Source organism: Callospermophilus lateralis, unplaced genomic scaffold (genome assembly GCF_048772815.1).
Source record: "Callospermophilus lateralis isolate mCalLat2 unplaced genomic scaffold, mCalLat2.hap1 Scaffold_65, whole genome shotgun sequence".
Lineage (NCBI taxonomy): Eukaryota > Metazoa > Chordata > Mammalia > Rodentia > Sciuridae > Callospermophilus > Callospermophilus lateralis.
In genome coordinates, this window is record NW_027514826.1 from 3,641,855 (window position 1) to 3,659,993 (window position 18,139).

The 18,139-nt window shown below is 49.0% G+C and overlaps 1 pseudogene; it reads left to right on the forward strand.

Annotated features, from left to right (window-relative positions):
- Nucleotides 1-18,139, forward strand: part of LOC143390145 (ephexin-1-like) — a 61,970-nt pseudogene that overhangs the window by 18,268 nt on the left and 25,563 nt on the right.

Consider the following 18,139-nt stretch of genomic DNA (forward strand, 5'->3'; position numbering starts at 1 on the left):
ATTGTATTAGTCTCTTAGGGCTTCTGTAACAAAGATCTCATGGTTCTGGAGACCAGGAATTCAAGAAAGGCATTGGCAGGCCACGTTCTCTGGGAAGGCCATGGGGAGAGTCTGCTCCCTACCTCTCTCCTGGCTTCCAATGGCCCCTGTGACACACTCCTTGGCTTTGCCAGATGCATCATTCTAATCCCTGACAAGGTCTTCATGGAACTCTGTCCCAGTTCCCCTCTTCTTATAAGAATACCATCAGCTGGAATCAGTATGACCTCATCTTAACTTGATCATATTGGCAAAGACCCTACTTCCAAACCAATTACACTCAGAGGTACCAGGGTGAGGACTGGAACATATCTTTTCAGGAGACAAATTCATCTCACCATATCTACCAAGAGAAGTTGAAGATTTCCCTTCTTCTTCCTCCTCCTCCTCCTCCTCCTTCTCCTCCTTCTTTTTGAGTTCTAGAATAGATTTCAAAAAGGTTATAGAGTACTATGTTTAAAAATCACTCAACTTGGAGCTGGGATTGTGGCTCAGTGGTAGAGCGCGCATCTAACACATGCGAGGCCCTGGATTTGATCCTCAGCACCACGTAAAAATAAATAAATAAAATAAAGGTATTGTTTAAAAAAATTACTCAACTTGATTGTATTTGTTTATTTGGGTGCTGGGGATGGACCAGGCCTCCTGCACACCGTGCACACATTGCACACTTCAGCCTGGTGACTCTATGACACTTATCCCACCAATATTCTTCCCATGGAGACCAAGGCTGTTTCCAAAACACAGCTCTCAAAAACAATGCCTCAGCACCTGACCTCCTGCTCTCAAAAACGATGCTGCAGCCCCTGACCTTGTGCATGTCTTATTTAGCGCCCAGGGCCTGCCTCTGCAGGGTAAACTCCTAGATGTGGAGTTGCTGGGCAGGGGCAGACGAGGCATGATTCCAGGAATTATTGTCCAGTTCTGTCCCACAAGGGACTGGATGGTTGTCCTCTCGGCGTCAGTGCATGCCAGTGCCTGTTTCCTGACTCTTAGCTCAGTGATCATGATGGATTTCAGTCCAGGAAGCTCAGAGCTCCCATCTTTATAAGGATGGCAGGGTGGATGGAGCTGCCGAGCGTGCCGTGCTGGGACTCGGGCGTGGTGTCAGGAAGGGGCAGGGTGCTGCTCAGGTGCTCTCCAGGGAGAGGAGTTCTCTGTTCAGCTGTCATGTCTCTGATTCATGCTGTGGAGGAAGTTCTCCCCTCTCCTGCTAAGAATCCTTCACTTCTTAACAGAAAGCACTCAGCTCCTGACAGGTTGGACTCGCCTTCTTTTTTAAGGCATAAATGACAATTTCACAGTAGAAGCCTGTATTTTTGGCAAGCCAAAGACTTTCCTTGAAGACCCTACAAGGGAGGAAGGAAGAAAAGACCTATTAAAGACTGTCTTTGTAGCCCAAGCAAAAACAGAGAGCCTGGCCTAGAGATCCCACTGGCTGTGATAAATAAAAGCCACTATAAGAGCTGAGCAACATTTTAGAAATAGCAACAACTTAACATGCAATCTTCACTGCATGGAAAAAATGAGACATGGCCTTAAAATTAGGAAAGCCAGCAGCCACTGGTCAGTCCAGGGGAGGGACAAACAGTGGGTAGGTGAAAAACAAAAATGAAATTCACTGTTTGACTGGTAAACTGACTTTGTCCCCGGAAAATAATGGTCCTTTAACTACAGATACAATCACCTTTTAAGGGAGCAGAAAGGAGAGAAGATTATATTAATGAGTGAAAGGAAAAAGGGTTTGTGAGACGTTTCTGTGGCTGTGATTTACTGAGAGGCCCTGGGAGAGTCCCAGATCGGCCTCACTGAGCAGATACATTCAGAACCTACAGGGTGAGCCTGGGCCCTGTCCAGCATAGGGAGGGACAGAAGCCAGGGGCCACGCCCAGTCTCCACGCACAGCCCAGTAGGCCGGAAAACTCACTTTCTAATAAAGTGATCAGAGACTTGAGGGGGCGCAGCCAGCTGCGTGGTGGGATGTGGAGGAGGCTTCTGCACTCTGCAGGGAGAGAGCCCTGGTGGTGCCGGCCGGGGCCGGGCGCTGCCTCTGGCTGGAAGGGTGGCTTCTTAGGAGCGCTCTGGTGAGAACATGGCTTCAGTAGAAATGTGAGCCACATTCTGGTTAGGACTGTACACATGGATTTATGAAGGAGAAGGAATTTCTGGAAAAGGGACTATTTTCATAACCAGGCAGATTGGAATATCTGATAAGTGCCTTCATGTTAATGTTGCCAGGAAGCAATTTACTGTAAAATTTGAATTCATGATTCTTTGGAAACTGAAGAGCTTTCTCAGAGACAGATTTACGTAACAAAAATTGAGATGCCTCCCCTCAACTCATCCCCAGGTACCTGGAGAGAATGCAAGCAGCCCCGCCCCCTTTCCAAGTTCATCAGAATGCCCCACGGTGAAGCAAACACTTTGAATTCATGCTCTAAATTTATGCACATTAAGCGATTGATGTTGTTTTTAAAGTAACTTTCCTCCCTTGTTACATAAGTGACACATTTATTGTAGAAAAATTTCAAACACATATGAGTAAAAAGAGGAAAATTCCCTCAGAATCCAGCCAACCAGCTACAAGTAATGCAAAATATTTTTGGTGATTGGTCTACCAGTCCTTTAAAAGACTGTGTACATGCTTAAAATTCCATACCTAAAAGTCTACTTATAAACCAAATAAGACCATACTACCCTCCAGTTTAGAAATCTGCTTTATTTAATTCTGAACATTTTTAAATATTATTCCATATTATTAAATATTCTTCAAAAATGTTCATTTTTAAATTGTTTTGGTACTAGAAATTGAACCCAGATGCACTTCCCCACTGAGCTACATCCCCAGTCCTTTTTTTTTTTTTTTTTTTTTTTTTTTGAGAGAGAGTTTTGCCAAGTTGCTGAGACTGGCCTTGAACTTGTGAACCTTCTGCCTCAGCCTCCTAAGTGACTGAAATTACAGGCATGTGCCACTGCACCCAGCTCTTTTAAAATCTTCTTAATGGTACAGTATCCCATGATTTAAATCATCAATCTTCTGTCATTGGACATAGGGTCGCCTTAAATATTGCCCAGTTATAAGTAACAGTGCTAATATTAATAACACCATTGTAATAGACATCCTTACAGAGCTTTTTTTATTTTTTTCACATACTTAATAGTTTGTTAGGATATAGTCCTAGAGGTAGACTCTCTTTGCCAAAGAGCGTGAACATTCACAGATTTAATGTATGTGTTGTCAGATCACCCCTGAGAAAGATAATATCAAGTCACACTTCCACTCTCAGAAGCCAGTGACAATTTCTGTGCATTGGTGACCACCAGCTGTTCATTTTCAAACCTCTTTGATTGCTGTGTTGCTGGTATGTTTTGGAATTCCATGCTTTCTCTCTGTAAAATTCAAATATTTCATGCTCATTTGAACACCGCTGTCATGGTTCCTTAATAGACTCTTGGAAATGCAAATATCAGTAGTGGCCCAAAGCTGTGAAGTTCAAGGGAGAAATGCATTTTTTTCGACATTCCAGGGGCAGGCGAGGGCTGGCACTGAGCTCCAACATCTCAGAATGTGACCATTATCATCAAATACATACTGGTTTTTCTAGGAGACCCCAAATCCTTCAACAGATAGAACCGGTAACTCATCAAAGAGCTCTCCTTCTTCAGGATGTTAGGGCAAGGTGGTTGTTTCAATAGGAAATGGAAGGTTATCACAGGACTTCTTATGATGGAAAAGATTTCTCTAAAATCCAGTTATTTGGAAATTTCCAGGAATAAAGTCTGAACAATTTCTAATTACAAATATTCTTGACTACCTGCTACTCCTTCAAAACTACTTGTGTACCCCTGAGGGTCTCCTTCCAAATTACATACAAGAGGAAGTGAGGGGAAAGGAGGAAAAATATAAGGGGGAGAAATGAACTACAGTAGAGGGGGTAGAGAGAGAAGAGGGGAGGGGAGGGGGGAGGGGGGATAGTAGAGGATAGGAAAGGCAGCAGAATACAACAGATACCAGAATGGCAATATGTAAATCAATGGTTCTTCAACTGATGTGATTCTGCAATCTGTATATGGGGTAAAAATGGGAGCTCATAGCCCACTTGAATCAAAGTGTGAAATATGATATATCAAGAACTATGTAATGTTTTGAACAACCTACAATAAAAATTAATTAAAAAAAAAACTACTTGTGAACAGACAGCCTTTTCTTTCTGGTTTTACACTCTAAGCAGCTTTGCTACATTTGGCAAATTGCCAAGGAAATGCATTCTCCTTACCACAATGAATGTATTGCAGTACTAAATGTAGGCTACGTAGGAAAAAAATAATAATAATGTCTTTTCTATGTGTAGCACGTGATAGTTTGCAAAGTGCTCTTCTAAAACAAGACTAAATTAGATCTAACAATGGTTTATAAATTAGATGGAGGGGGCGCCTAGTCTTTTGTTTACATTTTGAGTTCTGATTAACAATCTCTAACCCCCGTGGCCACAGCCTAAAGCATAAACTCTGTGCACCTAGGCAACTCTTAACCTTACTTACTCTAAATTCCACCCCCCACATCTTTGGGAACTGTCAGCCCTTCAGTACTCCCTGCCTCAGATGCTCCTGTTGGTCAAAATCCATGACACTGGCCACTGCCCGACCCCAGGCCCCGTGTGCTCCAGCCTCCTTGGTTAGGAATACTCCAGAAATCCGTATTTAAGCCCTCCCTCCCTTTCCAGATTCAGATCAGCACACGAATCACAGCCTCTTATCTGTGAGGGTTTGGGGGAGGCTGTTTTGGGAAATACATTTCTATTTGTTCCATAAATGTGTGAATTGTGTGCATCTCATAGTTTAAGATCATGTCCACCATTTGTCCCAGCCTTTTAAGGACACTGCTAAGGACACATGAACAATGAAAATGCTTTTGGAAATTCTAATTTTCACTATTCAAGCCCCATCCTCCAAGCTGCTCTTAGGTTGGAAGTGGAGTAAAAATCCTTGGTCACCTATTTTTTATTCAGAAAATGTACTCACCCTAGCAATGTCAGATTTTTGGCAGTTAAGCCCTAAGATTATGGGCCTGCTTCTCGGAGTCACTGAACCCATCCAGTGCCCGCATTGCTCCTCAAACCAGACAGGGCTTTGTCTGCATCTCGTCACCCTCTGGCCTTTTCCCCATTTAACCAAGAGTGCAACTGTCCACAAGGCAACCATGTCAAAAAAGGACAAAAACAGAACAAACCACTCCTTGCCTCACCAAACCCTAAATCCAGGTCTAATGGGTTTGGAGACTCACCACCACAAGTGCAGCTGCCTCCCTCCAGCCTGCAGCACCAGGCAGGTGCCACTCCCTGCCAGTTCCCAAAGAGGTTGGCTGAAGAGACATCATCGTCAATCAAAGAGGCCAAGAGCAGGGAGGGCTGGTACACAGAAAGGCCCAGCCACGGCCTCCGGTGTCTGAAGAGGCACCATCTCTTTCCCAGACCTGCTGGGGATCAGAGATGAATGACATTTTCATAGCTGCTCCCAAAAATCTCAGAGTGGAGACAATAGAGCCATGGGAGCTCACAGGAGGGACCCGCTCTCATCTGGGCAGGGCCAGCCTGGACTGGACATTAACTCCATTGAGCATAAGTTACCAACAAGGAACTAGGGAGTCACTGAAGCTAGCAGATGCTGGGATCAGTGATGCTGGCAGCCATGTTTAGGACAGACAGAGGGTGGAGGGGAGACAGGGGAAAGAAGGCCAGGGTAGGAAAGTGACGCTCCACTCTAGGTCAGGCTAGAGGCTTGTGAAGGGAGGCACTGCCCCAAAACACCTCACTACAGACACAGCTGCAGAGTTTGGGGGTCTGCATGTCACCCTCAGTTGTCATAATTTGCTGGGACTTACAGAACCCCCTGACAGCTGCTATCCTCCAGAAACGACAGGCTACAGGGAAGCTTCCAAATTAGATTCAGCCGAGAGAAGAGGCAGGGGACAGTCCAGAGAGTACAACACACACAGCATCTGGAGGTCTTCGGAAGTCGGGGGCCATGCTGCCTTCCCAGCAGCAGTGGGTGACAGTATGCATAGAGCACTGTCAACCTTGGTTGCAATCTTGGGGTGAAATCTTTTCACCCATCAAGTGTGAGTTCCCGGTTTCTTGGAGCTGCAGTGAGAGGGTCCTCCCCTCCAAATACAGCTTGTCATTTGCTTCACTATCCCTCTAGCTTTTGGGGTCCAAGCAACTCTGGAGGCTGTGGCCCTCGATAGATTACTGTATTCACACAGATGAGTTTTGTTCATTTCCAAACAAATTAGAAGTCTTTTGAGAGTGACAGAAACTACTGCTTACATATTTAAAAGACACAGTTAATTAAAAGCTATCAAATGACTGTTTCTATAAGTTTACAATATATATTTGAGGAATGTATTCTAATTCCAAAAAAAAAAATCCAAGATATTATCCTATGAGATTAAGAATACAAGTGATCTTAACGTTTGGTAGTCTGCTAGCAAACCATGTGACCCTGAAAACAGGGTGATAGAAATCCGCAGTTCCTTGGGCTGGGGACACAGCTCAGTGGGAAGCATTTTTCTAGCATAGGCAACACCCTGAGTTTTTTTCCCAGCACTTTTTTATGTATAATTTTCTATATATGATTCATAAATGTGTATATGTATATATAAATATATACACATATATATTTATATATATGTGCCCATATGTGTGTATGTGTATATATGTATATGTATATATTTATGTATATATATATATATATATATATATATACACACACACACATATATGCAGTTCCTATTCCACACAACGCAGTCTTCATTCACTATCATATGTTCCCAAATCAGCTACTATCCAACTGTCAGATCTTGGACTTGTCATTTAACCCTCAATCCTGCTTCTATAAAATCAAAGTGTTGGACTAGATCATCCCTAAGCTTCCTTCCTCTTCTAGAAATTCTCTCTCAGCATCAAGAAAAAGTTTATAAACAAAGATTCCTGAAAGCTGAGGTTGCTACATAAATAAAAAATCCATTTTGCTGCCAATATTTATAACCCAAAACAAGAAGTAGATCCCTCAGATTGAATACCTAAGATAGCTAGGTATGTCTTTTTAAATGCAGACCATTAATCCATTCACAAATACTTAGAGAGCACCTACTATGTGCTAGCCAGGTACAAATATTTGAATATTTCTCAGTACTTTATTTTGTGAATGATTCAGAGGAAAATGTCAGTTAAGTGGAGATTTTAATAATAGACTGCCTAATAAGCACTAAATATGATAGAAAATAGAACATGGGAATTAAGCTTAAGGTTATATGCCTGAGAACTCAGTGACTTTCTAAACCAATTTTATAATTAAGGGGATATTTTTAGCTTATTTTTCAATTGGAAGATTTTATCATGCTCACCTTAATAGATATAATTTCAGTTTGATATTTTCAGATTTTTTTTAAGTTGAATCCTTCATATTTTGTGCAGCAAAGGGGGAAGGGACAGCTTCCATTTAGTGTCTCTAGGAACTTAAGGGCTGACACAGCCATGCAAACCAGCAGACCCTACTAAGGGCCCATAAAGTGCTCTTCACAGTGCCAGGCAGTGAGGGCTGTGATGAAGGAGAGGGAGGGCCCTGTGGGGGCAGCTTTTCAGATGGAAGTCGTCACTGGCAGGGTGGGGAGGTGCAGAGTCCTAGGGGAGGACACAGCACTTAGGAAATCCACAGATCCTGGGATAGTATGGAGAATCCATGCAGGGCCCATCCGCAAGCTGACAGGTGTGTGCAATGGCTGACGGGCTTTGCCCGCAGGTGATAGGGCTCCAACACAAGTGCTTAAGTAAAGGGAGAGGACAAAGTTGGACCCATAGTTTAGAAAAAGGAAGGAAAGAAAGAAGGACCCAGGAGAGAAGAGACTCCAACAGTCCAGACTCAAAAGAGAGGTAGGCTGCTCGAGGAACTCTAGGGACAAAGGGAGCATGGTTAGCCATTGGCACATGGAGTGACAGGAGATACAGAGCTGAGACACCTCTCAGGTTCTCCCTGGCCTCCTGGCTGCTGGGGCAGAGTCCCCAGTCTGGGAAGAGCAGCCTCCACCTCTCTTTTGAAGGGCTTGCCCCACCCCAACAAAGAACTTCAGTGTGGACCACACACAGAACCTTGGCATGGCAAGGGTGGGACCAACCACAGCATGGGCAGCACCTCCTCACGCAGTGGGGGCAACAGTGCCACCCAAGTGGCCCCTGAAGGTGGAACCATCTCTCCATTGGATCTGGAATGCAGGCTGTCAAGCAGAGAGCAGGTGCCTAGTTTGTTGTTTAGAAGGCACCCAATCTATGGTATTTTGTTATGGCAGTCTGAACAGAGGGTATCCAGGTGGACATGCTAGTTAGTAGACAAAAATGTGAGGGAGAGGGAGATCAGCTGGGGGTACCTGCCTCCCTGAAAACCATTGCAGAAGGCAGGTGCTTGACTTGGAAAGATTCCCGATGGGTGTCTCTCAAATATCCTGAGCCCTTGAGAGCAACAGGCATCGAAACTTTCGGTTCTGGCTCCTCCCAAAACAGAGAGCTGAGTGGCAGCTTTGGGAGCTGGGTTTCAGCCAGCTGCAGCATACCTTCCCACAGGAGGATCAGGGCAAGATGAAAGAGGCCAGGACAATGGGTGATCAGCCAGCGGATGGAAAGGGCAGTTCCCTTCCTGGCAGAAGGCCTTTCATCCTAAGTTTCTTGCTTACCTGCGCCTTCCCAACCCTCCCTGCAGAACACCTGCCTTATTCCAGGCTGGAATATATGAAAGCCAACCAACTGACAGGATCTGAACCCCTCCCACCAGCACTGTCTGCCCCAAAAAAAGGATTGTGTTAATTTTAACCAATGTGGAGGGGAAGGTGCAAAGGAAGACTCTCCTTACTTTTCTCTGTACCCCATCCCTACCCTCTGCGGACAATTAGCATTGGAATTGTCCTGGCTGCAAATCAAGGCCACTTTACCTGGATGTACAACAAGGGGAGCAGGATGGTCCCAGGAAAAGATACTGGCCAATGTGCCAGTGTCGTGCAGGACGGAATCCCTCTAGATTTCCCAGGTCACCTCTGAGCAGGCAGCAGGGGCGGCTTGCCTGGTCTCATGCCCACCTTCAGGACCTTGCCGAGGGGAACACTAGCTTCCTCCTCCTTTCAGTCACCTAGTTTTGCTCGCTTTCTGAATCCATGAACGGACTGAACTAGCTAACGGAGGAGCGGGTTCCAAGAGTCAAAGTGACTAGACAGGGAAACTGGGCAGAGTCTTGGCGCACTTCGTTTCTCCCAAACCCAACCCTGTCCCGCCAGGGTCTCTGGGTCGCTAAGAGCAGATGGTCCTGCAGCAATACCCGCAGGGGAAAGGTCTCCGCGCTACTCCCTTCCCACTCTAAGTGTCAGGAGCCATCGTGCGGGGGTCCTGTAAGACCCGAGTGTGTGCCTCCAACAGGGAACAGAGGGAGGCACTTCCAGCGAGGACACATTCCCCGAGGCCGGGCTCCGGGCGGCAGCGGCAGGGTCGACCAGCCGCTAGCCTGCCCGAAACTGCACAGGGTGCCCGGCGTGGCCAAGTCGGCGGTTCGAGAGTTCTCGGGGCAGAGCTTCACCTCGACCGCACCTTCCAGGAATGCCCGGCCGAGCTGCGACCACCGCAAGCAAGGGGCGGGCCGGCGGAGGCGCCGCTCGCGGACCCCCAGTCTACCCTCGCTCTCTCCGGGCTGGAAGCGGTCGCCGGCTGGAGGGAGGCGCGGAGGGGCGCGAGGTCAGCAGTTGGTGCCGCTGGGCCCGAGTCGCGCCCTGCCTGAGCGCCCCCGCCCCTCAGCAACCCGGCCTCGCCCCCGCCGCGCGCGCCCCTTCCGCCTTCCCCCGTTGCCGTGGCAACCCCCCGGAGCCTCCTGGCGCGCGCGCGCCAGCTGGAGCGCTCCACAGCTGCGGTGGCGCTGGCGGCGGCGGCAGCTCTGGCTCCAGCCTTGCGCGCTGCGACCTCAGTCCAGAGCCCACGCGTCGCCCCCAGCCCAGCCCGGGCCCCCAGCGCCGCCCCCCACCGGCCCCTGCTCCCGCCCCGCCGCCGGCCCCCATGGAGCTGCTGGCTGCAGCCTTCAGCGCCGCCTGCGCTGTGAACCACCCACGACAGCTCCACCTCCGAGAGCGCCGCACTCGATTTGGCGGGACACCTGCCCGGCAGGTGAGGACCGGTGGCCATCCCGGTTCCCGCGCACTGGCCCTGTATGCTTCCTTCCCTGCTTGCTCCCCCAGCGACGGACACCGACTGGCAAGGCCTATACCCAAACCCCGGCCCACGGGCTCCCGCTGCCCCCCACTCCTACCCGGGCCCTCATCGGGCGGGCATCTGGCTGGAGTAGGGCAGCTTCCCTGTCCTGGCCGCTGGCTCCTCAGTTGCTCCCCAAGATCACCTCCAGTGCCTTCGCCCCGGACGCCCTGGGCGTGCGCGTGCCACATGGATTCCCTCTCCGCCCTTAGTGGCCCTGGGACTGAAGGATTGGGGATGAAAGGGACTGGGGGCTGCATGACCCCGAGGGGCTCAAGGTGGCCTCCTGGCCGCGGGACCCATTGGGGCGACCATTCGGCGCCACCGAGCGCGCGGGCAGGGCGCGCCAAGTTTCCGACGCCTGCCCGTGAGCTCGAAAAACATGAAGGTTTGGGCGGTCTAGTGTGGGAATGAATCACCCCATCGAGCCCTGGTGCAGGACTAAAAGGGCCTTTGGGTCCGCCCTGCTGGGATGGGCAGTGGCTGCTGTGGTACCTTGGCCTGGACGGCCTGAGGCAGGGTGCCACTGGCCTGCACCCGATTGTGAATACGCCTCTGGCAAGCCGACCAAGGTGTGTTGTTGCTTAAAAATAACCAGTCTTGCGGCCCTCCCTCTCTGGTAGCGAGTCATCCTCCACCCTGGGAAATGGGACCACACCCGAGGAGTGCCCAGCCTTGGCGGACAGCCCCACCACCCTCACCGAGGCCCTGCAGATGATCCATCCCATTCCTGCCGACTCCTGGAGGAAACCTCATCGAACAAATAGGTGGGTGTCCTTGGTTGAGAGAGAGTTTTGTTTAAGAAAGTGGGTGCCAGGTGGACTCTGAGATCTCCTGGCCCATGGGATGTGGTTCTGAATGGTCCATAGGCAGAACTGCTACATCTTATTAGTGCTGTACCATTGAGCTAATTTAGCAAATGGATTTCTATCCTGCTGACTCTGCTTGGCCCTACTCTCCTGAGCAAGGGCTCTCTTCAGTCACTTCTGCTAGAAAGAAAAGAGGTGAACCAGTACTGCTGGACCCTGCAGAGTGAGCCTTCCTTGTGCTCCAGGCAGGGACGGGCCTGGGAAGAACAGGGCGTGGGCCCAGAGTTGGAACAGAGAGGGAGGTGTGTGGAGGGCCCGCCTGGGCAGAGCCAGGCTGATGGCCAGGGACTTTGCAAGCCAGGAAAGGGAAAATAGAGAAAGAAGGAGCCCCAGAAGCCCTTGAATAAGGAAGGGAAACCTCTCCTGGAATATGGCTCTGGGGAGACACCCAAGGAGCAGCATGTATGTCCAGCTCCTATAGGCCACCAAGAATTCACAAAGGGGGCGGAGAGTGTCCAAAGAACTCCATGCCTTGCACTAAGAAATTGCTTGTAACTTCAGGCTAGTTCTCATACCATCACCAGGGGCACCAGTGAATGGACCTGTAGTTTCCGTTCATCTGAAAGTGGTACTGGCTGCTTAGAAAATATTCTTCAATGTTATTAGAGCAGACTACTTGTTAAAATAAAAATTCTAAATTTGTAAATTTTCTTGTCTAAATAATATATCATTATTGTCCTTTAGCCCCAATCACTGGAATAGACACAATGTGTCCTCAGAGTGGAAAGGAGCTTCTGTCCCTATAGGAGACCTGGCATTTGGGAGGCTTTTCAGGCAGCCCCCCTCCTGGCTGCCAGGGAGCTTTCTAACCCAACCCTGAGAGGAGCGAGCCCCTGTGAAGCTGGGGGGGTGGAGTGTGCACTGCGTGCTAATAGGCTGCTCTGACTCCCAGAAGTTTGTCTCCTGTGGCACCCTGTACGTCAGGTTGGGGTGGGGGCACGATGGGGGCCTTTCATTTTGTTGGCTGAGGAAGTGGAGAGGGGCTAGTCTGAAACTGATGCCTGATTTCAAACACAGGGGCTCTTAACCATAAGGCATATCCCCAGCTCTTTTTTTGTATTTTATTTAGAGACAGGGTCTCACTGGGTTGCTTAGGGCCTCACTAAATTGTGAGGCTGGCCTCAAACTTGTGATCCTCCTGACTTGGCTTCCTGAACCACTGGGATTATAGGTGTGCACCACTGCATCTGTCAGAAATCCTGATTTTGCAACAAAGATTTTCCCAATGCTATGCCACATTGTCCTTTGTATGAGGAGAGCCACCTCTGCCTCAGCATATGATGGAAACTTTGGCTTCTACCCTCTTGAAGGGGCTCTTCTAGGATCAGGGCCATGACCAGGAAGGAATTAGGGTGGGGAGGGGCCAAAGCCCCCATCTGCTCCCAGGAGGCCGAGCACTTCCCCTGGAGCTGCAGAAGCTCCAAGCTGGAGTCCGGGCCCCTGAGACTTCTATCTGCCATCATGGGCCTAAGTTACCTCACCTGACAGTCAGCAGAGATGCTGAGGTTCTGAGCCTTTCCCCCACAGCCCCTTCTCCATATCTGCTGGTGTCATGGGGAGCATCTTTCCCTGTTTCCCATAGGTCTCCATGGATGGGGCGAGGGACAGCACAGAGCTGTCTCATGCCATCTCAGTCTTCACTGGAGACTGCATGGCTGTGCCATGCAGGTCCCTTCCCCAGCCCAGCTGCCCTCAGCTATGTGAGTGAGAGGATTCTTCACCAGGTGTCAGGAAAGGACCGCAGGGTCCTGAGGGCAGAGTGAAATCCAGGGGACAGAAAGTGGAATGAGTTTGTTTGCATTTTGTAGACTGTGTTTTAGATTTTGCAGTGGCCACCACTCAGGTTACACAGAATGTGTAACTAGAGTACACAGCTGTTGTCACAGTGGCTGTTGCCTCAGAGATCACACAGCCTGAGCCCCTGGAGTGGTGTGTGTGTGTGTGTGTGTGTGTGTGTGTGTGTGTGTATGTGTGTAAGAGAGAGAGAGAGAGAGATTGTCTATGCTTGGCACATAGAATTGCTCACTAAATCATAATTGATTCCCTGCCCTTCGAATTGTATTTGAAGAATGAAATAAAAAGGAATCCTCTTCAGGAGGAGGGATTTGAAATGACTCAGGAGGCTTTGGCCAAAGGAGCTGGGGACTCACCCTCCTTTTCTAGCCAACCTGTTTAGATCTTTTAATAAGAGTTGGAACTGAGCCTTCCTATTCCACATGCATGTGATACCAAGTGCAAGCTTTTGTAAATTAAAAAGATTTACAAAAGGGAAAATTAACTTCCATATAAAGTTGTGCTTACTGAACATTCAAATATAAAATAGGAATACATGCTATATTCACAACATTTTGAGCTGAGGCACAGCTGAGTGGTAGAGCATTAGTCTAGCACATGTGAGGCCCTGGTTTGATCCCCAGCACTGCAAAAAAAAAAATTAAATGCAATACTCTGAGTACAGCGAGTTCTCAGATAACATGTAGTTCCTCATATAAATCTACTGTATTTGGTGGTCTGATTTAGATTATACAGTAATCTGAATTTAATGCAAACAAAAACAAAAGATTATGAAAAGTAGTTATAATAGCATGTCAAATAATTTCGTAATCGTAGTAACTCCAGAAAAAAATTGGAGTTCCAATTTATGTTCTAAATATATAACTCAGTAAAAATGTCTGCATTTTTTTAATTCTAAAATTATTTTGGCTGCTATTAATAGAATATCTAGCAAAAACTGATCTTAAATGATGAAGGCATCCCATGTCAGTCAATGAGTCCAGGGGTGAGAAGGTCCTGAATAGGTTCATCACCCAAACAGGCATCACAGTGCTTCTCCTCCTCAATCTGCTGTAATGGCTCCAGGTATCACACCCTCCAGCAGTGGTCTGTAGCAGCAGGAAGGGTGTTGTCTTTTAGTGTTTCTTGGGGAGAGACATCTTTTTGAGAAACCCTTAGAATATGTCTCCTTTCTCTTTCTCTCCTTGGCCAGTGTCTTAATCTGTATATAACAAAATACCTTTTTGAGAGTATAACAAAATAACTGAGACAGGGAATTCATACAGAAAAGAGATTTATTAAACTCACAGTTCAGAGGTCTGAGAGCATGGCACCAGTCTCTGATGGGCTCTGATAAAGGTTCCCTGGTACTATTACAACATGGTGGGTGGCAGCATAATGGGAATGAGCAGGAGAGATTACATGCAAAAGATTCCAGTGCCAGGCTCATTGTTTTTAGCACCCTTTCTTTCTTTTTTTCTTTAGTTCTAGATGGACACAGTACCTTTATCTTATTTATCTTATTGAACCCAGTGCCTCATGTGTGCTAGGCAAGCGTTCTTACCACTCCACCACAGCCCAGCCCCAAGAACAACCCATTTTTTATGTGTATGGTGCTGGGAATTGAAGCCAGGGCCCTGTGCATGCAAGGCAAGCTCTCTACCAACTGAGCTGTATCCCCAGCCCAACAACCCATTCTTAAACTGAGGTTCTTGTGGAGTCCTTAAAAGGAAGTGGCCCATGGCCTAGAGTACCTCTCAACTCCACCACACTGGGACCAAGCCTCCACCTCGGGGACAAGCCATATCCACACTCTAACACTGGGTGACTCATTATGGTTCTGGAGGCTGAGAGGCCCAGCACCAGAGCTGATTCCCGATGGTGAGGGCTCAGATGGCTCTCTCGTGGAGTCTCATGTTGCAGGAGGGACAATGCGACTCCCCTCAACCTCTTTCATAAGGACAGTGCTCTGTTCATGGAAATCACTTCCCCAGATGCCCCACCTCTTAGACAGTCACCCTGGGCACTAGGTTCCAGCATATGAACTTGCAGGTGTCACATGCCCATGCCCAAACCCACTGCTGGCAAGGGGAAGGGAGCTGACAGGGAAGGTGTCCCTCAGTCAACATCACCCACGTCCTGGAGCACAGATGGGCGGCACCCAAACCAAACCCCTGCCCTGCTACCTGGGAAGCCAGGGTGTAAGGGACGGAGGGGAGGCCCTGAGAGTGTCTGCCACAATGTGGCAGTGCTGAAGTCTCATGCACCTGTGAAAAGTTGGAGGTAGTTCTGCCCCGGATTAGCTGCCTGCAGCATGCGTAAGATGTGCTTTCTGAAATGTCAGAAGTATGTTAGGTCAGACACTCCGAGGAAGCTTGGAAACTGCATTTAAAAAGATGTTCAACAAATGTTTGAGGGCCTCGTGGGTGCGAGTTAAACATTGGAAGGTGAACCCAGGTGGAAGCCTCCGTAAGCATCCTGTCTGTCAGAAGCCCAGGAAAATAACGAGCTTGATGGCAACAGTCATGTGTCACAATTGAGCCCATTTATGTAGTGACACTCAACTGTCCTTATAGGTCCCCAACCTGAGTTGTATTTAGCATAGATCGACTTTCATTCCTTTGTCACATGAACTCTATATTGTGTTCTGCTGGATGGTGACATTGCAAAGCACAGGGGTTCATTTAAAGGCTTTATGATTTAGAGTCATGGAACATTGGAAGCCAATGGTGTGACCCGCGGATAGACTGATGAGGTTCCCACCCGTGGATGTGACTGACCCAGCTCACGTATCCAGGGTCTCCGAGGTAGTCTGTTCCTCTCTCACCCCTTCCCACTGTTTAGACATGCTTAACACGTCTCAGCTGTACTAAAGGAGAGGGTGCTTTCCAAGTGGACAAACCTAGGGATCCCAGCCACTGTCCCAGGCTCCAGACCAGTAAGTCCAGCTGCCCAACTGGGTTTCTCCACTGGGGACCCCAGGACATTTTCATCTCTGCACTACCCCACCCACAGTCAGAGCCTCCACTCGTGTTCCTTGTCCTCTTGAATGGTGCCACGAGACCCTCTTGCCAAGCTGGTGACCTGGATTTTACCCAGCACCAGCCATTGCTCTATGTTGGACTGTCCCCTGAGTCTGGCCCTGGGCTCTGTTACTACCACCACTTCATCTGCTGTCCTTGGAACTGCAGCCCTCTCCTACCAGTCTGGTTCTGCTGAATGCAACCCAGGCATGCTTGCCTGAGAGCTCCTGGGGCCTCCCTGGCCAATGGGCAGAGTCCTGTTTCTGTGCATGGCTGACAAGACCCTTGGGGCTGACCTGTCCCCGCATCCTTGTGGAAGGCAGGGTCGTGTGGAGGGACAGTCCCTCTGCCCACAGCCAGTTGCCCTGAAGGGAGTTTTTCTCATGGAGCAGCTACATCCATTCCAACTTCTCGTACCCCCAGTCTTCCTTGAGACAGGTGCATTTGCTTTAGAACCAGCTGGGGAAGCCATGGGAGACTGTGCACAAGAGATGGGTCCCTTTGGACTCCTCAGGTTGCTGAGACAGGGATTTTTCCTCCATATGCAAATTGACAGGTATTCCCACGGCATGGATGAGTGTGCTTGAGGGTTACTATTGGGGCATTAGGGCTGTGGGAAGGTCCCTGCTGGATGTTGAGACCTAACCAGGACATTTCCGTCAACAGCGCTCTCCCAGTTACTGACACATCAAGGTCTGCCTTCTCATTTTGCTGAAGAAAGCCCGCATTTGTGTGACTGGATTTTGAATCAGAGACTTTTCTTAGTGGTGGAGAAAACTTGCACATTCTGGTCTTTCCCACGAGGGAGAGGAGGCAGTTTGCTCTGTGGTCCAGGAGCCTATTACTAGGAAGCGAGAGAGTCTGTCTTTCTCCGTGTGCTCCTCAGTAGAGCATCCCCTCACAGTAAGAGTGTGACGTTATAGTGATTTGAAATGATTGCCATCAAAAATCTTGTTCTTTTAAAAAATACAACTCTTTTTTATTCCAGGGCTCCTATATCAGAAATACCGAGATAAATCAACCATTCAAGAAATCGAGACCAGGAGGCAACAGGACACAGAGATACAGGGCGATGAGGATGGGTCCCCGACCGGTGAGGACACCCCAGAGGAAGAGGAGGAAGAGGAAGAGCTGGTGAGCCCACCCCAGAGGAGGGCTGTGCCCCAGATCTGCCTGCTCAGTAACCCCCACTCGAGGTTCAACCTCTGGCAGGACCTTCCAGAGATCCAGAGCAGCGGGGTGCTGGAGATCCTACAGCCCGAGGAGGTCAATCTGCAGGAGGTAAGTGCGGGGGCTTCACTTGGTCCCAGCTGATGGGGGGCCTTCCTCTGGGGGCTGAGGTTCTGCTGTGGTTTATCAGGAGGATGACTGGCAGGGCGCGCCCATGAGACCACGTGGGAAAGAAGACATTATCTCGTGGGCAACTGAAGGCACCTGTAGCCTCTAGGTCTGCCCCTCCCCAGGGCTGAGGCCCCGACAGGCACGTGCCCTCGGGTGGGAAGATGGCATTTACGCACCCTTCTTGACTGCCATGGGGCGTTTCTGCTAAAGCACCAGGTGATGCTAAGCCTGTGGTGACTGTGAGATCACCCCAGCCACCTAAGCTGGGTGACAGAAATCTGCTGTACTTCCTTTCCCTTGTCATCTTATCCCCCAACTTTATTTGGGGGCCATTTGAACTTTGGAGGAGCGGGGGTGCTGAAAGAAATCCCCCGGCGTGTCCACCCCCAACCCCAACTGGGCAGTGAGTCTCTTGCCTGGGTTTGTGGGCAGGATCCTTCGGCTGACCTTGGGCAGTTGTGAGGTTGCCTGGTCTGCAGCTGCAGGGAGAAACAGTGGGACAGAGACAGAAACAAGTTTAGGGGAACCTCAGGGCTTGTTTTAATGGAACAAAGATTATTCGGGAATCAAAGAAAGTTGTGTGATTTAGAGAGACAAGCATATGGTCAACTCGAGAAGAGAGGACTTGTGGATGTGTGTGTGTTGATTGTATCGTGTGTGTGTTTGTGTGGTGCTGGCGAGGGAAGCCGGGCCTGGGCGTGCTGGGAATGTGCTTTCCACTGAGCTACATCCTAGCCCTCTTGTTGTTATTTAAAAAGCAAAACAGCCCAGCTACTTGGGAGGCTGAGGCAGGAGGATCTCTTCAGCCCAGGAGTTC